This window comes from Dendropsophus ebraccatus, chromosome 1 (assembly GCF_027789765.1).
Source record: "Dendropsophus ebraccatus isolate aDenEbr1 chromosome 1, aDenEbr1.pat, whole genome shotgun sequence".
In the NCBI taxonomy this organism is placed as follows: domain Eukaryota; kingdom Metazoa; phylum Chordata; class Amphibia; order Anura; family Hylidae; genus Dendropsophus; species Dendropsophus ebraccatus.
Genome location: NC_091454.1, coordinates 176,881,416 through 176,907,477, shown reverse-complemented (window position 1 = coordinate 176,907,477; position 26,062 = coordinate 176,881,416). Strand labels below are relative to the sequence as shown.

Sequence of the window (26,062 nt, the reverse complement as noted above, 5' to 3'; positions counted from 1 at the left end):
GAACTTGTTTACATCAGCCCTCTCGGAATGGAGGGGGAGGGGGGGGGGGCAGAGAGAAAAGTTCACACAAAGACTTTTTTTGTGTTTTCAATAGAAAGCAGCAGCTCAAAACTAGGGAGAGGAGACAGAACAGGTAATAACAAGTATGGAACAAATTGTTATTTTCTCCATGGGCAACAACATAAGAAAAGCTATGTTTGCGTGGAATACCCCATTTTATATATTTAGGGCATTTTATTCACATCCTTCATTTTTCTCCCAGGACACAGGGTGCTTCAATTCTACAGGTAAAGCTTCACTTTTCTACAAATGGGTTGGGTTAGTCCCCCTTTATGCTGACATTAAATCAGTAAGCCTGAATGTAATCTGCTTTTTGTTGCCCATAAAGCACTTGATCAACTGCAGAAAACACTGCTTATACCATAAAGGGGCTGAGGTTGTCCAAGTTCTGCTTCTTGATATTATAAATTGTCAGTTAAAATAAATAGAAAGTAAAGAATCAATTTCCTTTTCAGCAGGAAGAGCTGCAGGAGTAATTGGGTTTTGCCGTCATAACGCCTCAGGAAAGCAAGACAACTTTCAGAGAGATGAAAATAAGGATATTGCATCAGATACAATAACAACAGTTCCTATGAAACAATTTGGCTGCCGTTCAAAGCATATAAGAAAGTAAGTGCTGTGTCTACAGCCAGAGCCTAAACCTAACAATTGTGGAAGAAAATTAGACTCCATTCAGTGTAGCTCACATAGCTTTCTCAGGCCTATCCGTAGCGAAGTCAACAAGATGTCACACCCTCATTGTTCCCGTTCATAACACACTGGAGAGGAAATGCATGATAAACATGTGGCGGACTCCTTGGAACAGATAGCTCTTCTTCCAAGACTTGTGTGTTTGAAGGAGCCTATTCTACTATGGAAATAACCTGACGTGGATAATATTCAACTCAGCACTTACATGTCGGATGGGGAGACTCCTGGACAACAAGATATTATTAGCTGAAAACATAAATAAATATCCCTTTTTAGCAATTTGTCCTCCAAGATTTCAGAAAATGTGGAAACTTTTGACAGACGAAGGAGGTGGTGGACCACATTAAATCTACTACATCTACCGCCCACCATCCCCTTACCACTGTTGTCAGTCGTAACTCTTTTAACTGAAAAATTTAGAGGGCAGAATTAAATTCTTCTGTGCTTGCAGCATTCACCTATACAAACTTACCAAACCAGAGCAAGGAGACCCCAGGCGTCATAGCTGGATGAATCCCAGAAACTATGTCATGCATAAAAGTTGTGGACATCATTTTTTTTTTTATTCTTGCTTTGAATTCATTGTGGTAAAAAAAAAAGAAGAAGTCTTTAGTAATGTTTTAGGTTAGTTTCTCTTTTACAACTTCCTGTTCACATATAGTTTTGGTTTCAGTAACCACGGTCAAAAGCAGTCAGAAGAGTTCGGTCTTCAGTCCTTACCTGTCCTCATCTGAATTTTCGTCTAATAGCCCTATTTCATGGAACAATTATCGTTCATAGACTCGCTCCAACGACCGCTCGTTAACGAGCACTTAACGATTTTTTTAAGGGAACGATAACACATAATACGTGTGGGAACGTGAACGATATCTGTAGTGTAACGATTTTTTTGCGGTCGTTACATGGTCGTTTAAAACGTTCGCCGGGCTGAGCATGTAGGTGGGGAAATGTAGGTAGACATTTCAAGAAAGACAAAGATTTTTTATTCAACGAAAAGATTAGCGAATTATTGTTGAAAGACCAACGATTTTTTTTCGACATGTTGAAAAAAAAAATAGCGAACGACTCAACCACGATTTCGTAGTTGTCGTTCGCTCGTTTACAGCTATTCCACAAAACGAATATCGTTAAAGAGCGGTCGTTTGAGCGATTTTATGAACAAAAATCATTCAAAAACCTTCCGTGGAATAGGGCCTTAAGCCGATTTATGACCACATCAAATCTGACTATAAACCAGCATAGTAAATGTTCAGAAAAGGTAAAGTAAGGGTTGAAGACCAAGCCCATATAGCTGGTTGCTAGAACCAGCATTATGTTTGAAAAACAGGAGGCTGGGCTGTGGAAGAGAAACATAGTTAAATTATAATGAGGACCTATGGAGAAAATATTATGTATGTATGTATGTATGTATGTACAAAGCAAGTTAAAAAAAAAAACAAAAAAAAAAACACAAACACATACGCCACGATAGCAAGATACGTACTGACAATTTGTTTGCTGTAGCTGGAAACTTCCCTACATAGAAAAGCCTAGTGTTTCATACATGAAAACACTGCTTAGAGTTGCACCTAAAGTCTAGGTTAACACAGTCTTTTTTTGCGGTTTTACTGCCTTCGTTTCAGACGTCTGTCATTTTGAGGCCGAATAACATCCGTTATTTTGCAATGACATCTGTGATTTCAAAATGACGGATGCATGAAATGGGTTCTAAAGTTGAGCATTTTGCCAGAACTAATCCACACAAGTGTGTGAATTTGGAGCAAAAAAAAAAAAAAAAACTAACAGATATACAGCATTAGCAAAACAAAAGCCTCAGCACCAGCTTCCCCAATAAAGTTAAAAAAAAAAAAAAAAAAAAAAAAAAATGGCCAATCTACAATCATTCTGCAGCATAAATACTATTTGTTGCATCAAGCTGGACATGCCCTTTGTATATAACCCAAATAAAAGTTTATGTGTGTTTTACATGGCTTTCAATGCCTGGGTGTGACTGTTTTGAACACCTAGGTATTGCTCTGTTTTTTTTTTTTTTTTTTTTTTTTATTGTTTCATCAGTAGAAATGAGTGCAACTCAAGCATGCTTAGGTCCATCCAAGCCTGAGCATTTGATTACCGGTAGCTGAAAAAGACCAAGCTCTTCAGCCACGTGAAATCAAATGTAAAAAAAACACAGGCTTGGACAGACCAGAGCATGCTTGAGTTGCATTTATCTCCATTCATCAGGCCATCAGACAGACCTTCTGCTCTTTCCGTAGTAGAGATATTACTGATACAGTAACCGCATCTAATATAGTGGGGAGATAAGCCCTGAAGATAAGCCCTTTATACAGGCTGGAAAAAGAGGGGAAAGCAGAGACAAGGCAGTCTGAAGGAATTATACAGGCTGGGGTCAAATATAGAAACAAAATAACAAATACTGCACACTTGATGTAGAAGCAGAAAAGTATTTTTTTTTTTTATTAAGATCTATGAAAAACGGAGAAAACAAAAAGTAATATTATTATTATTATTAATAATAATAAAAAGGTATCAATGGCCTTAAGAGTCCCAATTTTTGCTAAATCATAATAAAGAAGCTGCTATTTTCTGCATATTTCTAGCACTTTCTGAGAAAGCAAGAAGAAAGAAGTACAATATGTGGGTTTTCAAGAGGAACTAAAAAGGTAATTGGGTAACAAGAGTAGAATCACAACAAGAAGCGGATGGTCATCAAACACTTTTAGTTCCTTTAAAACTCAAAATAAGTAAAAGGGATTAAGTCATATCAGTAACATTACCTTAATTTACAACTACAAACATATAGGTTACAGATACTGTAAATTCCCTGCCATAGCAAAAAAAAATAAATAAATCTTTACAGGTGTTGAGTCTAGTTACCTGCCATTGTACCGATCTTAGGATGAAACAAACTCCTGATAAATATCAGACGCAAACTTAAGAAAGTGTAAAGCATATGGGTTCCCTTAGCGGCAGCCAGCAATTGATCTAGTAAACGAGTGTCCAGCAAAAGCGAGCGCCACGCAATATATCCACATCACCACTTCCTTTTCACGTTCCAATGGAAAAAAAAAAAAATGAAGCATTCTTACCATACAGCTTTTTGTTACCAACAAGGAAAGACAAACTTTACTTATTCCAGAAGAACTAAGCTCCAGAGATCAGATGGGTGTAACTCTTGAACTACTAAAACAGGATAGGTAGGGTTTGAAAGAAGAGGGAACAAGTCAAAGAAATCTGCAGCACCAAGCCCTTCCAAGCATGTAAGGAAATGTCACATTCATTGTAAGACCTGTATAACCATAACATAGTCACCACACAAATAGTCTACATACTTCTCCTAATCCGTGATAAAAAAAATATATATATATATATATAAAGTTTCTTACCATGTTTGTCAAAGGCATGAGGGGCTGGTTAATATGTATTATGAGAGGGACATTTTACTCCAATAATAATTTCTGCTACATGGACCTTTTCTTTATTCTTTCCATTCTTACCTAAACAAAGTCCTCTAACAATATTAGAACTATGACAAATCACTAGGATATGCCATAACATCCCGATTGGTGGGGGCTTTAGGCCCACTACACATATCAGTAATCCTGTGTGTAATTGTGAACCTGCAAATATGGATAGGTTTCGGATGTCTATACCTCCCCATCCACATTTACATGGACTCATTGACTGTAATGGGTGATCATGGATCGGTAGCAACTATGGATGTGTAAAAGGGTCCACTCAAATCAATAGGTACTATACCATATGCAATTGGATGTTTGAATGGGACCTTACTGGCTAGAGCCTCCTTAAAGGGGTTATCCAGTGCTACAAAAACATGGCCACTTTTGCACCACTATTGTGTCCAGATTGGGTGGGGTTTGAAGTAAATGGAGCTTAATTGCAAACCGCACCTGACCTGGAGACAATAGTGGGACAAATGTGACCATATTTTTGCAGCGCTGGATAACCCCTTTAAGTGCATCTGAAGGAAGTGTTTTGTGGGCAATTACAACACAGTCAGATGCACCTGAATGATGCGTTGTTGCAGCTCTCTATATGGAAGCACCATTGTGCAGGAGATAGGTAAAGACAACGGTCGTTAAATTCTTAGTTCATATTCCCATGTACTAAATTTTCAACAGATTTTTCCATCTTGATTTGTAGTTGGGAATTCCTTAGAATCCAATGGAAGCAGCTAATAATTATGCTTGGGTTCTCTGTACCAAATATAATGGTAAAGTCAATATCCACAGTAAAACCCAACTGTTATGGACTGGAGCAGATCTGCAGCTGTGGATTCGGTGCAGAAGCTCTGCTGCATGTGTTTATGCCATGCATTTAGTGTGTACACATAGTCTTATCTGTAGGCAACATGAAACCAAAGGAGCTGAACAGGATGATAAAAGAGGGCTGTTAATAAATTATTCACTATTACTTTAAAAGGAAACCTGTCACCATAAAATTGCTGTCTAATCTATCAGCATTATGTTATTGAGCAGGAAGAGCTGAGCAGATTGATATATAGGTTTGTGGGAACAGATTTCTAAAACTCAATTATTGATTGGAATCACTGCTCTTTTAATTCTTAGGGTGCGTTCACACGTAACGGATCCATAGAGCTGTGAATATGCAAAGGAGTCAGGACTGAGAATGCATTCATTCACTAAATATATGATCACTAATAAAGTGCATCTTCAAAATTCTCAATGTATAGTGCAATACTCTCCTTATAGCCAGATGACAATGACTTTAACCAAAGTAATGAAAATACAGGGAAAAAAATAAAATAAAATATTCTCACGGTGTGACCTGAAGGAAGGCCCATTCATTACCATTCATCCCTCTCCCCTGAGATGTATGCTCATCCTTGGACTTTAATCATTTTAAATACCTCTTAGCATGCATAAAGCTATAACAGCTGCAGTACAGATAAAGCTGGGTTCACACTATGTATATTTGAGGCTGTATTTGGTCCTCATGTCAGGTCCTCATAGCAACCAAAACCAGGAGTGGATTGAAAACACAGAAAGCTCTGTCCACACAATGTTGAAATTGAGTGGATGGTCGCCATATAACAGTAAATAACGGTCATTATTTCAATACAACAGCCGTTGTTTTAAAATAACAGCACATATTTGCCATTAAATGACGGCCATCCACTCAATTACAACACTATGTGAACAGAGCCTTTCTGTGTTTTTAATCCACTCCTTGTTTTGGTTGCTATACAGCCTCAAACATACAGCCTCAAATATACATAGTGTGAACCCAGCCAAAGGCTGGAGCAGGTGACTTTACCACAATGAATATTTACCAGAGTGTGGCCCATCTGTATTGTGCACTAGGCCTTCCACTGCAGTGAAGTTCCATCTATGTGAAATTACATTAGTACAAAAGAGAAATAAACAATGTCCCTAAACCTATTGTTTATCTCCAAATGCCTCCCTGTGAATTCCATCTCACTGACTCACATAAAGTACACACTGAATACCCAGCATCAGCTCTCAGGAGCACTTCATCAGCTCTGCATATACCGTAGATACAAAGAGAATTTATCACTTATTGCAGCTGGAAACAGCATAAAATACACGTTTTGGCCAGGTTCACACACTGGATGACACTGGCCGTTCGGTGACCTGTCCAGGTCACCGAATGGCTGATGTCAGTGAAGACCATCCCAGCTAGTATTACAGTACTGGCCGGACGAACTTCATTTATGTTGAATTGGGATGCGGACGCATCCGCGTGCGCCCGCATCCTAATTCACCATTGCACACAAAGGAGAGTGCGGCCGGCGCTGCATTTTCCATTGTGCGAGCTGTCAGTGTTGTGCAGCCACCATTCAATGAACAGCGGCCACACAAAATTGACATGTCAGTTTTCGCTGCGGAAGCTAGGGATCCCCGGCCGGAGTGTATACTAGGGCTATACACTCCAGCCGGGATCTCATTGACTGCAGTGCAACGTTAATTTTCTAATAATCAAGGCCTTTGTTGCAGATTGGTAACAACGGCCGTGATTAATAGAAAATATATGTTTGATGAACTTAGCCTTAGGCTAGGTTCACACGCAGTATTTTTGCTCGGTATTTTGCTACCAAAAACAGAAGTGGATTAAAACACAGAAAGAAGTATCCACACTCTGTTGAAATTTGACAGATAGCCGTCATTTTTTGGCAAACAACAGCTGTTATTTCAAAACAGCCCGTTTTTGTTTTGATTGTTTTAAACTACAGGAATTATTTGCCATCCACTCAATATCAACAATGTGTGAACACAGCCTTTCTATGTTTTCAATCTCCTCCTGGTTTTGGTTGCAAGATACTGACCAAAATACTAAGCAAAAATAGTGTGTGATCATAGCCTTATAAAGAGTGGACAAGAAACAGGCTGTGCAAAGATACAAAAAATATAAAAGTTTCCGTTAAATAATTGATCACAAAAGTCTTGGTACTCACCAGTAAAGCTGCTAAAGTTTTATTGCAATTCCAACATGAAACAGTATAGGACACGTTTCGGCTTAATGTCTTTTTTAACTCCTGGTTTAAAAAGTCACTAAGCGGAAACGCATCCTGTATTGTTTAACACTGGTTATACAATAAAACATCAGCAACTTTATTGGTGAGTGACTTTTGTGATTTACTACATGTGGGACTTGTTCCTCTCTGTGCGCACCACCACCCATGGAGTGCCGATTACTTCTATTGTTAGTCTATTAATGAATCTACACATGACGTTTGGATAAGTTACATTGTAGTCTGACAACGTAACAAAATCAAATTTATCATTGCCCAAGTTGGACACAGAAAGCAGAGAGTGAGTGAGTGTTTATCCTTGTCATTAAAGTTTCTAACAGTAAACCCATGTATACCACAGACTATTGCTCGTGACCCAGAAACTGTACCGCCCTACCAAAATGTGACAAAAAAGTCATAACATGTAGGTTTGCTACATAAAGATGTAAGTTTGCTACAGCTAAATTAATGTGTTTGCATTCATATTTAACTTGACAAGCCCTACAAGTTTAACTATATTAATTGAGATGGGAATACCTCTTTAGTCTATGATTACACATATGATATTTCCATCAGTCTTTTTTCAACCAAAACCAGGGGTGGAACTGACAGGGCAAAATTAAGGGCCCTTGCACACTGAGCAAAAGAGGCTAAGTTTATGAGCGGAGTCCGTGTGGTGGATTCCGCACAAAATTCAGCCTGTCCTATTTCTACAATTGGATATCTCTTGCGCCTCTGCTCTCCGATCAAAGAATGAACATGTTCATTCTTTGAGAAGAGGAGAGGCGCAAGAGATATCCCATTGAAGAAATTGGACAGGCGGAATTTTGTGCGGAATCCATCATGCGCCTCAATGAGGAAGGGGAAAAAGCCAAGCCACAACAGACAATGATCTTGTTACATATTTGGTGGCCATACAGGTCACTGAAGTTTGTTGTGTTGACACCATCACATTTTATATATTCAAAGACCCATACAATACCTGGAAAGTTTACTTGAAAAACCTGAGATGCAACAATAGAAATGAATGGAATGAGTTAATTTACACAAGCACTGTTTACCACCCATGTTCCCGGGAACCTTGGCTTTTGTTGCAACCATTTCATGGATTTCAAAAGAACTATAATTTTACTGTAGGGATGGAAAACCGAACAAGCCCTCAAGAGCCAAGCATGTCAAATAGACATAAAATACTTGTTTTACACACACCACACCAAGCCTCTATGTAAGGATAAGGCTGCGCAAACACACACATGGCTACATCCAACTTCTTCAGCCACCGGCAATCAAATGCCGAGCACTGGCTTAGATGAATCTGTATTTGCTCATCTCTACTGTCTACATAACAAGACATGCACTTATATGGTCCATATGTGCGGAACTCAATCACCCATAGAAGTCAATAGGTCTGTAAAAAAATGTAGACAGCACACAATTATAATCTATATGCTGCCTGCATTTGTGGACGGTTTCTTTGGCAACCCCGGGTTGTGACATCATTATAAACGTTACAATTTTGCTTAAAGCATTAATTTTTTACCGGTTGACAAATGCAATGCAAATTCAAATGTTCTTTTGCAGATCATGGAGGGGAGAAAAAAAAAAAAAAAAAAAGATTACGGATTCCCATTTTTTCAGCCCATAAAGCACCTATGGTCATGTGAAGGAGTCCTAAAGGCAACATGCCAACGCACTTTGTGCACACATTTCTGAAACACAGAGAATTGCTTCCAGTTGTAATAAATTTAGGGGGGGCTGTAAAAAGGACACCCCTACACTAAAAAAAAAAAAAAAAAAATCATCTATATGCTAGATCGTGTCTAGTGTCAGTGTGCTGGTGGGACACACTGCTTGGATCACATCAAGCCCTTGCCAGCTGCACCCAGGTGTGGGCAGTGCATTTCACCACCAGTACACATTAAACGTCACCTTTTATTATTTGTAGCTAATCCAACTAAATATTAGGTCCTAGACAATGGTTGCTTCATTATAAAGCTTTGGATTTTACACCCAAGGTCAACACAGTCAGTATGGGCTAGACTCTCTTTATAAAGAAACAGTTATATAATAGCACTCCGTGCACCTTCTTTAATTCACGGTTAATAGACTGTTAATATCAGGTTACACCAGACAGCTCTTATACTTAACTAGCAAGCCATCCTAAAAGTGCAGTTTTGCTGGAAATCCTTAGCCCATAAGTTTACAAACATCAATTCAGTCCAGATGTATAAATCCTAGGAATTTGATATTAAGCCCATATGAAATCGCGTGCGCACTAAATCCGAGACCATGTAAAACCACATAAATGCCAGGAATCTACACACCTACAGACTGAACTATTAAGATATTTGGCTTCAAACCGTCAGAAAGGAGAAGGAGGAGTAATTGTTTCCCAGAAATCTTCTGTGACCAAATAGACTTCTCCAGAAAACAGGAATTTCAGGATTTAACAGCTCAGCCAGAAGGAAGAAGGTTAAATGGGTTGTTTTATTTAGTTTACTAGAAACAAAGCAATATACACACACACACACACAAATATATATATATATATATATATATATATATATATATATATATATAAACAAAACAGTAAATAGGGGCAATGACTAAGCAGTAACTATATTCTGTCTTATGTATGATCACGTGTTATTATCAAAATACCTTGTATGACAGCCGAGGCATGTCATACTGTTCTGGTTTCTTTACGGTGACACATGACCCTAAATCAGTGATACATAAGGCAATCACATGTATGAGGCATATACGGCTCTACAACAATCAAAGGCAGTGAGGTTACAATTCAGAAAAACCTCTCATGTATATGATCCCAAATACAATAGGATTACTAATGGTATGTTCATGTTTAAACCAGCCAGGGGTCCCATTATATTTATCAAAATTATTAGGCCATGTCCACACACTGTTAAAATGATGTTTTCATTGGACGCCCGTCATGTATAACAAATAACAGCCCTTGTTAGTTAACTATTCGTATAATAATGACTGTTATAAAATAACGGCCGTCAAATATAAACTGACATTATTTTGTGTGTGAGCATAGCCTTATTATGTAAGAATGATGCAACATGAGCTTCTACCATTACTGCCATCAAAATGTCAAAAACCTTTGCAAACCCTATTTTAGGTTGATTTGGGTCTTCGTGGACCACTGGAATCTGCCAGATATAAACAGACCCATAAGACAAATTTCAGACCAGTCCCAAGGAACAATCAATCTCACAGGCGTATTCCGGGAAAAATTTACCTTTCTTTGTCCACATGATCGGGTTGGGGGCAACCCCCTCCGCCCCCACGATCTCCATACCGGACCCCACCAGCTATGTTATGAATAGAGTCCCGGGTCGGCACACAACCCGCAGCGCTATCGATTCGTATGGAACGACAGAAAGAGCCGAGTGCGCTGGAAGAGCGCTGTACTCGGCTCTTTACGTTAATTCTTCCTAGAATAACCCTTTTTAAAGGTACTTATACAAGGGCCACTTATCCACTTAAGTTGTGTTCCAAGAAATTCTTAAGGCCCTATTACACGAAATGATTATCGGACGTTAATCATCTTGTGTAAGGGTGCCTTTACACAGAGAGATTTATCTGACAGATTTTAAAGCCAAAGCCAGGAATGGATTTGAAAAGAGGAAAAAATCTTAGTCTTTCCTTTATGACCTGTTCCCTGTTTATAGTCTGTTCCTGGCTTTGGCTTCAAAAATCTATCAGATAAATCTCTCTGTGTAAAGGCATCCTAATAAAAGGCAACGATCAGCCGACATGAACGATGTAGTTGCAGTTGTTTGTCGTTTGACATGTTGAAAGACAAACGACTAATGTAGCAGCGATCTGCTGCCATCGCTCCATGGAATAGGAGCGGTGGCAGCAGACCGCTGCTATCTGCTATAGGCTGCCCGGACAATCTAGCGATCACCCGGGCAGCCCCCCCCCAGCAGCTCCCCGTGCCCCCCCCTGTACTCACCCGCTCCCTGCCGATGCGTGTAATAGTGGCAGCAGCGAGCAGGAAACGGGGAGCAAGAGAGTGCTAACAGCGCTCATTTGTTCCTGTCCGTCGCCCCGTGTAATAGGGGCTTATGTCCTGATTATGGGTCCTTGGGCGAATAGTCAACAAACAAGAGCTAATGGCTAGTTCATCAGCTGACTGAGTCTTTTTTGCAGCCATTTAAATGTAACCGTTATCAGCCACATATTGCTCTGTGTAAATAGAAGATGTGTGACAATGATTAATTCATTCTAAAAATCCACACCAACTAAGAAAATGTCAAGGATTATTTCATCCAAAGTCAAGCCAAGGTCATTAATTCTTATACCAGAACTGGATTAGAAGACTTAACCAAACAGTTTTTACATGATGCGATGTGAATTTCTTTTAATCCTGACTAACCCCTTTAATAGGAGCTGTTCTAATACACATGGAATACACTTCAGATACAAGTTAATATAAGCCTTACAATGCTTTTAATTGAGAAAATGTCTATAAAATAGATGCTGCATGGTTCATGCAACCCTCTAATTGCCTCATTTGTCATCCGCACAAACAACTACACACAAACAAAGATAATTTAGCAGGGTAAAAACGAAGAAATCGGATGACGAAAGAATGTGTGCTTGTTCATCAGGCAATTGCTGGCCTTATTACATAAGGTAGTATACTGTTTTTTTTTGGCCGGAAATCACTCCATGTAATGCGGCAGCAGGGAGGAGGAGATTATACTAGGAAGCCGAGTGCAGAGTGTTGGGAGAGCATACATGGAGGGCTCACGTAGACTGTAGGAGAAAAGAACACCAAGTGTGAAAGAATCACATGGGCAGTATACAAGTGTAGAGGGAACACTGAGGACACACAGAATCTGTACCTACTGTAGTTGCAAGTTGCATATTTAATCTAAGAGTCTGAAAACTAATGAATAAAGACTCAAATTTGGTGCAACACTTTTAAAGCATTTCTGGCATTTAAAGCAACTCTGTATTCACAATCTGCCCCCCCCCTAAACCATTTGTACCTTCAGATAGCTGCTTTTAATCCAAGATCTGTCCTGGGGTCCATTCGGCAGGTGATGCAGTTATTGTCCTAAAAAACAACTTTTAAACTTGCAGCCCTATGTCAAATTGGTGTGGCCTAGAGTGTCTGTACCCTAACTTTGCACCACCCCTCCGTCCCTCCTCCCCATCTTTTCATCATTAGGAATGCCACTGGCAGGGTTTTTCCTATTCCTCTGCAGTGAATACTGCACAGGTGCCTCAACGATCCAGCCCATGTGCCGTGCTCACACAGCTGATGAATAGGAGACAATCTGCCTGGAGCATTTCTAATGATGAAGAATGTGAGGAGGAGGAGGGACAGAGAGGTTGTGCCAGCCTAATGCAAACACACTCTAGGCCACGGGCGTTTGGCACAGGGCTGCAAGTTTAAAGGTTGTTTTTTAGGACAATAACTTCATCACCTGCTAAACAGACCCCAGGACAGATCTTGGATTAAAAGCAGCTATCCAAAAGGTACAAGTGGTTTGAGGTGGGCAGATTGTGGGTACAGAGTCACTCTAAAGGGAAACTATGAGAAGGTTATCCCAGTAGCCCGTTACCTCCCCTTTCCAGTGACAAATTTGTTTTGTGTGCCCACGCTGTTTTTTTTTTTTTTTTAATGTTTAAGAAATATATAAATGAGCGCCTGGGGGCATTTCTCCCACCCCACCTCTTCCTTAGTTAGTATGATGGGCAACTGTTGCAGAGCCTTTACAGGGCTCAATCAATTGTGCTGCCTAATAACTTTGCGACAGCCGCCTGCACTTTCCCATTTATAATATTATCAATTATTTTAATAAGTACACAAAAGATACAACCAATAGTCAGCAGATCACTGGCCCTTTTACCTGTACTACGTCCCCCCCCCCCATGTCAAAGCAGTCCATATCTTAAGTTATCTCAAGTATATATGATAAACATGGAAGGCATTTGTAGGTGAAAAGCAAGAACAACAATCCATAGAAATCCCTTTCACAGGTCAGCTCTGGTAATAATGACTGCTGTGACTAATGAATTACTTAGGTGTTCAAGGTTTCTACCCTACGTAGGCAATGGAAAAACTGACCTGCAAGGAAAGATTATATGCAGAGTACATGCTTTATTTAATGAACAATATAATAGGTGATCTACAGTGGGGAACGGAAGTGAAAAAGGCAAAATCAAACAAATGAAATCTTTACCCAACACTCCCCATGGCTTATGGGATGAGACTCTTGAACAGATAAATCATTTGGGCAAAGAACATTTATGCTACTTAATCGTCTCTTATCCCTTTTCCTGCTTTACTACTCTGTACACAATTACAGAGACTTTACAACGTACAGCCGAACAAAAGCTTATTCCCCAATGGGCTCTGTATTTTACTGCTGACCCAGCTAAGCACTCCGCACCACAAAGTGAAGTCCAAGGTTATGCTTACTGTAAAGAAAAAAGGTGTAGTCAATCCATATTTTGCTATGGTCAACCTACAAATGATAAAACTTACCTCCTATGAACACAAAAAAAAAAAAATTAAATGTACAGTAAAACCTTGGATTACCAGCACAATTCGTTCCAGCGGGACCGCGCTTGCAATTCAAATTACTCACATATAAAAGATAATTTTCTCATAAGAAATAATTGAAAGGCAAACGATTAGTTCCACAACCCCAAAATAAGTTAGGTAAAGTGTTCTGTATCAATAAAGAACACTGTACCAGTAAAGAATGGGTTAATCAGTTAACTCTCCACACACACACACCTCCCCAGGTGACTGTAAGCCTGCTGGTGCTGGTACCTGCTGGCATTTATGCCGGCTGCCTGGAGCAGCTATCGGTGAGGGGGTTAATTAAGGGGTCAGAGGGAAGCAGTGGTCACGCAGATGGGTACCAGAGGAGAGACGCAAGGTGTCCGATTACCAGCAGAGTTTATCAGGTAACCGTGGGGTAAAATGAGAGGGCGTTCTACCCACTACAGTATCAGGATGGGGACACAAAGATGATTGTATTAAATATTCTGCTCGTCTACGCAGTAACTTTTTATTATTTTTTTTTTTTTTGTTAGCTTGTTTCGCAAAACGCTCTTAAACCAAGTTACTTGTAATCCAAGGTTTCACTATACATAACTTGAATAATATGGGGGTACATTAGGAGTGCCAGATTAAGACTCTATTGAATATAAAGGTGGCACATACCTGTATACCTCAAAATACCTCACGGACTATGGAAAAAAGAAAGGTTGTGGTTTCCAGCTTTACTGTACTTTATAAAACACAATGTACATATGGTATATTTATAAAGTTTAGCCATTTACTTTTTCTAGGAATCTTTCAATCCCCTCCTGGTTTTGGTTGCAATATGAGGACCACAATACTGACTGAAATATGTCTAGTGTGAACCCAGCCTCAGGCTGGGTTCACACTATGTATATTTGAGGCTGTATTTGGTCCTCATGTCAGGTCCTCATAGCAACCAAAACCAGGAGTGGATTGAAAACACAGAAAGGATCTGTTCACACAATGTTGAAATTGAGTGGATGGCCGCCATATAACAGTAAATAACGGCCATTATTTCAATACCACAGCCGTTGTTTTAAAATAACAGCAAATATTTGCCATTAAATGGCGGCCATCCACTCAATTACAACATTATGTGAACAGAGCCTTTCTGTGTTTTCAATCCACTCCTGGTTTTGGTTGCTATACAGCCTCACAAATACAGCCTCAAATATACATAGTGTGAACCCAGCCTTAGGGTGCGTTCACACATACAGGATCTGCAGATATGAAGTTGCAGATTTGCTTTAAATCTAATCTGGGCCATCAAATGTGCTGCAGATCCTGTATGTGTGAATGCACCCTAAGACCCTTTCATTGCAGTCACTGAAAAGCCTCTTCTACATGGGTCAATCGTAGCGTTCCTAGAAGCTCACATTCATGCAATACTCAGCCCTGTAAAATCATAGTTATCAGCCGCACATCTCTGTCTAAACCAGAGACATGTGGCCAATAACAATGTATATAAAGGCCGCTCGATTTATCGTGTTATGTAAGGCCACTGCAAGAGAACATAAATTTTGCTGCCTTTTTCTAGTTCTGAATATTTTACCTTGCATTTCAATACTTTAGTCTGTATAAAGGACCTCTCGGTTTTCCTCATTGTTGGAAAGTTCCACTTGTTCCTTTACATTGTCTCCACATTCAATAGAAAGACTTTCAACATTCAGCATCACATATGAGAATACACAATGGCCCATATTTAATAAGACTATTGTATCTCATAAAAAACTTAAAGGACCCCATACCAATTAGTGAAAAGTCAGCCAAAGCCATAGATCTCAGCAGAACTGGCTGAACATCTAGTGTGTATGCAGGCCTATTCTGACAGATGTTGGGGAGGAAAGGATCAGGCATATTAAATCAACTGCCTGATCTGCCTATTGTTTTAAAGGAAAATAGCCCCGTGCCTGAGGAAACTGGCAGTGGTCTTCTCCTCTCTCCTCCTCTCAAAATGCGAGTTATGAATGAGTTTTCATAAATTTGGAGAGGGGGGGGGGGGGATTTGAGAGTTACCTTACAGCAGACATAATCCACGTAAGGGTACCTGAAGAGGAAGAAAAATGTGGAGGGGATTACCCTGAATAATATAACACTTCTTGGTAGTGTCTGAAAGTTAGTAAATGAGAAGATGAGCTCTGACTAGTGTCATTGCTACAGGGAGCATTGGTAGTTTTCCTTAGAATAAGAGGCCGTGCATGTGTCTCTCTTGCTGGAGGTTATAGAGAGCTATAGCTGTGCCGCCTGAGAGACTACTGATGCAAGAAACCCAGACTGAAGTAAACTGGCTCCGATTAGCTATAAATTGCAACAGAGGGGCAAAGACAATGGTTTACTACTTCAGTGCTAAAGACTTTTAGGCAACAGTTACACGGTGACGTCTGTCAGCTACAGCAAAGCTGGCAGCATAGTCAGCCAGCTTACTTTTAATGGATACCATAAGAAAGTGTTCCAAATCCTGAGGGAAAATGACAACTATCAGCAAGCCCCAACATGCTTTTATTAAAGTATGGTATTGCCCCCCAAAAGTTATACAAATTACCAATATACACTTATTACGGGAAATGCTAATTGAGGTGCTTTTTTCACAGCACTTACTACTGCATGAAGGCTTCATTTCATGGATAAAATGGTGATGTCACGACTCCCAGAGCTGTGCGGGCTGTGACTGCTGGAGAGGATGATGGCAGGGAGACACTGAGGGTCCCTGAGTATCCCTCTGCCATCATCCTCTCCAGCAGCCACAGCCCGCACAGCTCTGGGAGTTGGGTCGTGACATCACCATATTATCCAGGAAGTAAAGCCTTGATGCAGTAGTAAGTGCAGGAAAAAAAAAAAAAAAAAAAAACACTTTATGAACATTTCCCATAGTAAGTGTATATTGGTAATTTGTATACCTTTTGGGGTGCAATCAGGCCCGGACTGGCCATAGGGCAGGTCTGGCCAATGCCAGAGGGGCCGACCCACTCTGGGCCGGTCCCGACCCCCTAGATGGCCGCCCAGCAACTTCGTCCCCCCAACTCTGAACAGCTACTGGTCACGGCCGATTCTAGAGCAGCTAGGAGGCCGCCAAGCGGTAAATGCAGCGCCCGGCCCCCATGCACTCTGCAACATCGCTCCCTACGCCCCCCCCCACTCCCAAACTCTCTCCTGTCCGCCATCTCTCACCTTCCCCCAGCAGGAAAGGAAGTAGAGGCTGCACAGATGACAGGGAGCACCGGTAGCAGCACCCCGGGAACCCACACAGCTCGGGAAAGCACCCTCCGCCGCCGGCTGCTTTGCTTGCTTGGTTCCCGGGATGCTGGGGCTGCAATGCGGTGCTCAGTAATAGATTCCCCCCAGACCCCCGATTCCAAATTCACCACCCCTTCAACCCATGTGTACCCCTCAGAGCTGAAGCGCCGGGCCATCACTCACCTCCTGACTTGGCGTTGCAGGTCTGAGGGGTACACATGGGTTGAAGGGGGAGAGGGGGTGGTGAATTTGGAATCGGAGGTCTGGGGGGAAACGATTACTGATTTCTGCATATGCTCGGGTGCTATGCAGAGCTGTGTGGAGTCCAGGGATGCTGCTACCGGCGCTTCCTGTCAGCTGTTCTGTCTCTACTTCCTTTCACCAGCAGCATCTTCAAGCCCTGTCCCACACACACCTGAAGGTCTATAGCTGCCAGGGCATGTTGGAAGTTGTAGTTCACAATCTATGGGGTTGATTGTTACATTTTTTATTCATGTAAAATGAATACCCCAGAATATTTAACACCCAACCCCATAGATTGGGAACAACAACTCCCAGCATGCCCTGACAGCTATATACCTTCAGGAACTGCTGGGAGTTGTAGTTCTCCCAACATATAGTTTTTATTAAGGTAAAATGGATACCCCAAAATTATCTATTTTGTTGGGAGAACTACAACTCCCAGCAGTTCCTGAAGGTCTATAGCGGTCAGGGCATGATGGGAGTTGTAGTTTCCAATCTATGGGGTTAGGTGTTAAATATTCTGGGGTATTCATTTTACATGCCTAAACAAACGTAACACCCAACCCCATATATTGTGAAATACACCTCCCAGCATGCCCTGACAGCTATAGACCTTCAGGAACTCATGGGAGTTGTAGTTCTCCCAACAAAATATATTTTTTAAATTAATGTAAAATGAAAACCCCAGAATTATGTAATACCTAACACCATCAATTGTGAACTACAGCTCCCAGCATGCCCTGACAGCTATAGACCTTCAGGAACTGCTGAGAATTGTAGCTCCCAGTATGTCCAACAAGATTATATGGTATATAGTGTCTGTGCTGCAGTGACATTTTATCATATAATTTCCCCCGTACAGTAAGTGGGCCTGTGTGCATAGAAATGCCAGGGACGATTTTCAGTCCCAGTCCGGCCCTGGGGGCAATACAATACTTAAATAAAAACTTTCTTCGGACTTCTCCTTTAAAAGGTTTAAAACATCTGGTTGAGGAACACTGACATAAGACTTTTAAATGTCACGTTTTAGCAATGTGACAACTGAGGCCTAGTGTCAAGTGTACTGTTTACATCCTTTACTAAGTTATATATTTAAAAAAAATAAAAATACACATGGGAAGAAAAAAAACATTTTATGTTACAGTTGCTAGCACCAAGCCTAGTGCTGTACATACCCACGTCAGCACGTTTTCTTGACGCAAACAGCCGCCACGCACACCCTCACAAGTGTTTACCGAAGGCATCTTCAAGAGGTTTACAAAATGAAATCCCAATCAAATATTTATATAGTAGAATAATGAGTCTACACGATTACATAGCTTTATATTTACTTAAGTCGTTGCACACATTTCCAAGAGGAAGACAGGGATGGAAAGCAATATGCTGTAAGAGCCTCAGCCTTGCAGATCTGTAAAGCCAGCTGTGACACAAATCCCAGGGTTGAGCACAGTACATGCTGCGGCCTCACTCATGCCATAGAGAGGATAGGGCAGGTGGGACAGAAGCTAACTATAGAACATAGTGACTCATAGCCAAAGACCAGGCAGCAAATCCTCAGCAGCACTCCGGGCAATACAGAAACAGGGATATCCCTCTTTATACAAAACATTAAATATTTATCATCTGCCAGGTGGATGTGAGGATTCCCATCAGAGTATCCTCTTCAGTTTAACTAGAATTACATATGCTAGAAAGGAAATATGCTGAACGCAAAAAAAAAGTATTCAAAAGGGGTTATCCAGTGAAAAGTTTTTTTCTTTCAAATCAACTGGTTTCAGAAAGTTATATAGATTTGTAATTTACTTCTATTTTAAAATCTTAAGTCTTCCCATACTTATCAGCTGCTGTATGTACTGCAGGAAATGTTTTCTTTTCAGTTTGACACAGTGCTCTCTACTGCCACACCTGTTTGAAACAGGAACTGTCCAGAGCAGGAGATTTCTATGGGAATATACTCCTGCTCTGGACAGTACCTGTCTTGGACAGAGATTGCAGCAGAGAGCACTGTGTCAAACTGAAAGTAAAACATTTCCTGCGGGACATACAGCAGCTGATAAGTATGGGAAGACTTTAGATCATGGGTCCCCAAACTGCAGCCCTCTAGCTGTTGCAAAACCACAACTCCCATCATGCCTGGACATCAAAAGCTTTGGATTTGGCTGTCCAGGCATGATAGGAAATTTAGTTTTGCAAAAGCTGGAGGGCCGCAGTTTGGAGACCCCAGCTTTAGATTTTTAAATAGAAGTAAATTACAAACCTATATAACTTTCTGACACCAGTTGATTTGAAAGAAAAAGATTTTTGCTGAATAACCCCTTCAAACTTAAAGGGGTACGCCTGTCTCTAAAGTAATGGCATATTACTAGCCTTCAGAAAGAAGGTGTTATAGTGCTGATTCAGCCTTGCAACCCTTACTTATTTACCTCTGCATAGCAGCAGTCCTGACCACCTAGCTGTGCAGGGAACTGCAGATAGATCCATTTACTTTAAGCCTGGTATGCAGGAAAAGAAAGAAGAAAAAAAAACAATGCTGTGGCCTCTTCCATTTAAAAAGTCTCGACTGTCCGCCATTAGTTGATGTCAGTAGAAATAGGGCCATTGTGATTGAAAAACCACTGCCCGATCCCTGTGTTCTCCGAGACATAAGGTCTCCAAGAAGTCTCTGGCTGCAGCTTATCCCTCCTCGTAGAGAACACAAGATCGCTCGGCCGTGCTGAACCTTCCTGTGTATAGTGAGGACGGGGAGAGGATTGGTTGGACCCCCACCCATCAAAGAGATATGCCATCACTTCATAAGATGTAAAATTTCTTAAAATAAATTGCAGTCAGAGGAGACTGGTTACAATAGAAATGAAGGAAATTTAGTCGCTTTGAATAGCATGTAAATACACAGATTATTTCTTCAGATTCAGCTGCTAATCACAAGTGACTTATCAGAGATCTTGCTTAACAACTTTCATAATGACTCAATGTTTATCCATGCGTGAGAATTACTACAGTAAACTGCTCCATTTGACTACTACACTGAATGGCTAAAGGCCGTATTACACTAAACGATTATCGACCTTACTTGGCTGATAATCGCTCAGTTTAATAGTACGTGCTGAAAGACCACGATCAGCCAATGTGCACGATGTTGGCTGATCGTGGCTTTTCAACATGCCGAAAGATCACGTTTTGTGCAGAGGTGGTGTGCATTTGTGTGTGTGTGTGTGTGTGTGTAAGTAAAATAGCAAAGGTAGTGAGCAGGGATTAAGGGGAAAGTAAGCACTGATCAATGAGATATTTTTCATAGTTCCCTTAACTCAAATAGAGGTTAAAAAGAAAATAGCACTGTAAGCTACACTGTTAATGCTATATGCACGGCTTCTATTAAAGTCAATGGGAGTTACACAAAGTAATACTGTGTATGTGGCAGTTTTCAGCTTCCCAACAACCTTTGGTAGAGGCAGTCAGGCAAGCGGAGGCTGGGAGGCCCATGAGGTCGGAAGGTAAGCCGCACAATATTAGGGTACAGACTAATCTGTGTCTTTACAGTAAATACTTTTACACCCTCACTTCAGCAGTCTCAGGGGAATCATCCATAATGTTTTGTTAAGCAGTGCTCTAAGGTATATTCAGTGGGTGCTCCTCGCCTTTTAGGCTTGGTCTATCTCACCACACCAACATTCAGATAGGATCAGCAACTCCCTGCAGCAATTCAGGAGAACTTGACTTCACTCCAGAAATGCCATGTTCTGTAATCATGCCAGAGAAGATGTGTATGTCTCAACCGCACACATTTGCAGCAATAACCTGTGACACAGGTCATTTTAGATGGCCGGAGGTGAATATGTACAGCGATTGATTCCCATCTACTAGAGGCGGACTTCAATGGGCAGCCCAAACGATCTCCGTATCCCCCCCATTTCGGCCACATCCCCCCATCAGCCCACCCCCAGCCCGACGCCGAGAGCATACAGTAACTGCTCGGCGGCGCGGCTGCAGTGAGGCTGCCGGCTCCGGTCCCGCTCAGATCAGCTGAGCGGGACCAGAGCCGGGAGCCTCACTTCAGCCGCGCTGCCGAGCAGGTAATGTGTGAATTGATACCGGATCCGCAGCGGTTCTCACTTTGAATCCGCAGAAGTGAGACCCGCTGTGGATCCGGTAGGTGTGAAGGCACCCTAAGGCTATGTTCACACAACATTTTTTTAAGCTCCGTTTAAAATTACGTCGTCATTTTGAGTCTAAAATAACGGACGTCACTTAGCAGCCTGGCCTCCCCCTGCAATGACGGCTGTTTGTACATTATTTTACTTTGGGTTTACTAATTGGCCTTTGGGTGCGGCTTAATTAAAAAGTCCATCAAATTTAATAGAAAATAAATGGAAAAAAAACGATGAGAAGAAAAACTGTGAACAACTAATAAAAATTGTCCGTTGTTTGCGAAAGACGTCCAAAAATAATGATCATATTAATTATTTTTACGTCTGTGGTAAAAACGTCCATTATTCAAAACATTGTGTGCATTGGACTTCCATCTTTCCATTGATTTCAATGCATTGCTATTGCAGTCGGTTAAATGGCGGCAAAAAAATTGACATTTTTTTAAATATGAAATTTGGCTGCTTTTTTTTTCTATTTTTGACATTGTGTGCACATAGCCTAAAAGTAAATGAAAACATGAAGACTGCAGCCTGATAAACAACCACTAACACATGCAAAAAAATTTTTTCAAGATCTGACCATACCAACGAGATGCATGGCCCTATGTCGTCAAGATTTTCTTGATTCTCCTGGCCTAGATATACAGCCTCTGGTTATTTTTACACATTCTTGCAGCTGTATCATGAGAATGTCACAACTGTACAGTGTAACTAATGACCTAAACTACTTGAATTGTAGTACTGCTGCAGTACTGGGTTATTTCACTCAAAAACACTGCAGTACCACTTTAAAGGGGAACTCCGGATAAGAAAAACTTGTTTTCTATTAAAAGTACATTAAAAGTGTGTATAAAATGTATTACTGTATCTGTATGGTTCTGCAACACTGGTAGCTGATAGAAATCCAGGAAGTGAAAAAAAAAATGGCCTCTGTGTCAATCCACATTGTCTCCTGCTCCTTCTCCTATCCCCATTAGGAGACAAATCTTCCATGCCTCTGTCTCACATTGTGTGTTTGCTGAGATCAGGCTGATGATGCAGACAGGGGGCAGGGCGTGATGTCCCAGGAGGCTTGGCTGGATCCCCCAATCCCCTGAGTGATCCACCAACTCTGATTGGCCAGAAGCAGGTGTTGCACCGATTTCCCTAATTGTGCAGAAGTGTGCCGTGAAGTTAGGGCTGTGTTCACAAATGTTGGAGTGTCATTGCAGTACTGCAGCGTATTCACAAAAATGATACAGTAACACAAGTAAATGATGCTAAACGGCAGAGAGGATCAGAGCCTTATTGTGGGGCTCAACTTCAACAATAACAGATGCTTGATCAAAGTATGTGCGTGGAAATGAGAAGAAAAAAAAAATTCAAAAAGTTCTTTACTATATTCCAATATCAGCCTTACAGGTAGAGAATACAGCGTGCTGTGTGGTGTTACAGGTAGAGAATACAGCGTGCTGTGTGGTGTTACAGGTAGAGAATACAGCGTGCTGTGTGAAGTTACAGGTAGAGAATACAGCGTGCTGTGTGAAGTTACAGGTAGAGAATACAGCGTGCTGTGTGAAGTTACAGGTAGAGAATACAGCGTGCTGTGTAGTGTTACAGGTAGAGAATACAGCGTGCTGTGTGGTGTTACAGGTAGAGAACACAGCGGCTGTCTGGTGTTACAGGTAGAGAATACAGCGTGCTGTGTGGTGTTACAGGTAGAGAATACAGCGTGCTGTGTGGTGTTACAGGTAGAGAATACAGTGTGCTGTGTGGTGTTACCGGTAGAGAATACAGTGGGCTGTGTGGTGTTACAGGTAGAGAATACAGCGTGCTGTGTGGTGTTACAGGTAGAGAATACAGCGTGCTGTGTGAAGTTACAGGTAGAGAATACAGTGTGCTGTGTGGTGTTACAGGTAGAGAATACAGCGGCTGTGTGGTGTTACAGGTAGAGAATACAGCGTGCTGTGTGGTGTTACAGGTAGAGAATACAGCAAGCTGTGTGGGTGGGACAACAGTGAAATGATAAAGTACTCCAAATAATTCAGTTACACAATGAAACTGCAATGTGTGAACACAGCCTAGGTGTTCTGCGAAAGCTTTGGGTGGGAAACAGGCAGGGTGGAGGACTGTGATGAACAGCATTGCATTCTGGAACCTGTAGTACTGTGTACAACTGATAAACCAGGAAGTGCAGAAACACAAAACAGAACAAAACCCCTCAAAACAAACGGATTTTTGGTAGTTTCAAAAATGTAATAGATAGGTAAGTAATGCTTTATGCTTCTGCAGAAGTTTCATTTTTTTTAACCTCTACCTGGAGTTTCCCTTTAAGCACATAAGGCTGTTAATTTGGGTTATAGAACACATAGTTGGACCAGGATGATATATACCCTGTTTTTCCTAAAATAAATCTACCATTGAAATGAGCTAGCTTGGTTATGCAAGGTGTTTGGAATAGGCTTAAACTATAAGCAATACACCAAAAATTAATATAAAACCCTGTCAGGCTAAATTCTAAAAACCCAGAGCTGGCAACGGGTGGGTGGGAAAAATAAAGGAGCTATACTTACCCATCCCCTTGCCCCCACAGCACACAAGCACCAGCTCACTGACCGCCACCAAGCTCCAGTCTCTCCCAGTTTCCTGCATCGTCAAGTCCTGCCGAGAAATAACTGCTCAGCCAGTCAGTGACTGCAGCAATGTCCTTGCCCAATGACTGACTTGCTGAGTGGGCATTTCTCATCCGGGATGTGATGTTGCAGGAATAGGAGCTGCAGGATGCTGGCGGGGGTGCACAAGGGACGACACGGTGCTGGGGGGCACAGTATTAATTCTTCATTATGTTCCCCCTGCCGTCCAGGATTTTTAGAGTTCCCCAGATTTGTCCATTAATAAATACTCTGCTAGTTGTATATACAATAGTATATACAGCATAATGCTACTGAGAGTCCCGTTTTGGACTACCTAAGGCACCATAAAATCTGTAACGTAAGCAAGATATGGAGGGCTATTTGGATATGCTAAATCATATATTTTACATATATGTATGTATTATATTATACACACACACACAACCTGTACATACACATGCTAAAACAGAACCATTCCAGAGTATATATTCACTGAAAAGCTGATATGTTAGATATGTTCTTCAGCAACTATACAGGTATGACAGGCAGTAGCAATGCTGACAACTACAGCAGATCATGACTATAGATTTATCATATTATCCTAATACCCTGGGTTTTCCAGGAGGAAGAGAAGATTAAGTATGCCCCATCCCTTGTGACACACATAATAGACACTCTGAACAGACAGCAATGTGGTATACAAGGAGCACGAGCTGTCCTTCCAAGCAGCATGTCTTCTCCATGTGTCACAAACAGACATCTTCATGTACATAAAAACATGGACAGAGGCAAAGCCTGTTTGTCATCAGGTAGTTATGGGGATCTAAACTAATAATATTTCTAGAGTGACTATTGGTGCACACATCACAACTTACCAGCCATTGTGTCCATTAACAATAACAGCGCAAGTGACAAAAAAAAAGCTCACCATAGGCAGTGCAATATACTCAACCCATAGTCGGTATATAGCAGCGGTCCCCAACCTGCAGCTTTCCACCTGTTACAAATCTACAGCGACACTACATGCCCACAGTGGTAATATCACCACAGGTATATATGGTCAATACCACACAAGGATGCTAGCCAACATGCTGGGAAGTCTCTTGGTAAAGGGGTGAATTCAAACCATATTAAACTGACATGATCACAGCAGGGGGGTATCAAAGCAGATCTTTCAGCAGGATTTTAGATTGTAAACTAAGGACATAGTACAATAGGGCTTCCTACCCTGACAATGCAAATACCTTTCTTAAGAAAATTTATCTCTCCAGCACTAAAATTATCTTGCTTTTAAGTCATATGCAAATGAGCTCCAAAATCCCAACATGGTTCCTCTAGGCCGCAAAAGCCCAGCAACTTTCAGCCCCTTCACTGCATAGAAACGATCCTGTTCCACTTGTAAACATCTCCACTGGTTTCTATGACAGTTTTCAAATGAGATTCTAAAATCCTGCGCAGGTGCACTGTAACAGCAGCCTGGTGCATGCACAGTACTGACAGCTTCTCCCTGAACATGTCATCCTGCGGTCGCCTCCATACAAGTGACATATCACCATTTCACAAGTGACTTTTTGCTCCACTGTGTTTATAACTTCATATAACAGATCACACACATGGGACTAGCTAAAGCAGCAGTCATATACACAGTATATATAATATTATGTGCAGATACACATAATATTTACACTAAGTATATACAGAGTATATAGATTACATGTACACACACAGTAACTAGGTATATATACACAAAACACTCATAGGGGAATGCATGCCCTTTATACTTTATCATAGATACAAAGATTATACATGTATACACATCTCTAATACAGAGGAGCATGAAGCACAGAAAGTTTCCTGACACCATCTCCTCACACACACAGAGCCGCACAGTGCTGTGTACATCCCGCACCTTGTAGTGTGCACGGAGCCCTCCACCACCATGCGCCCCCTCTTCTCCTCCTCTTCTCCTCCCGCTGCCCCCTCA

The 26,062-nt window shown here is 41.2% G+C and overlaps 1 protein-coding gene across 3 annotated transcripts in view; it reads right to left on the bottom strand.

Annotated features, from left to right (window-relative positions):
• Positions 1-26,062, bottom strand: part of MCTP2 (multiple C2 and transmembrane domain containing 2) — a 137,111-nt gene that overhangs the window by 110,902 nt on the left and 147 nt on the right. Inside the window, exon 1 of one of the 3 annotated variants that reach the window (XM_069984966.1) lies at positions 25,988-26,061. The exons of the other annotated variants lie outside the window; for them this stretch is intronic. The gene's annotated coding sequence lies outside the window, so the exon portion shown is untranslated. Of the gene's footprint in view, positions 1-25,987; position 26,062 lie in introns of those variants that run through there. 3 annotated transcript variants of the gene reach the window in all.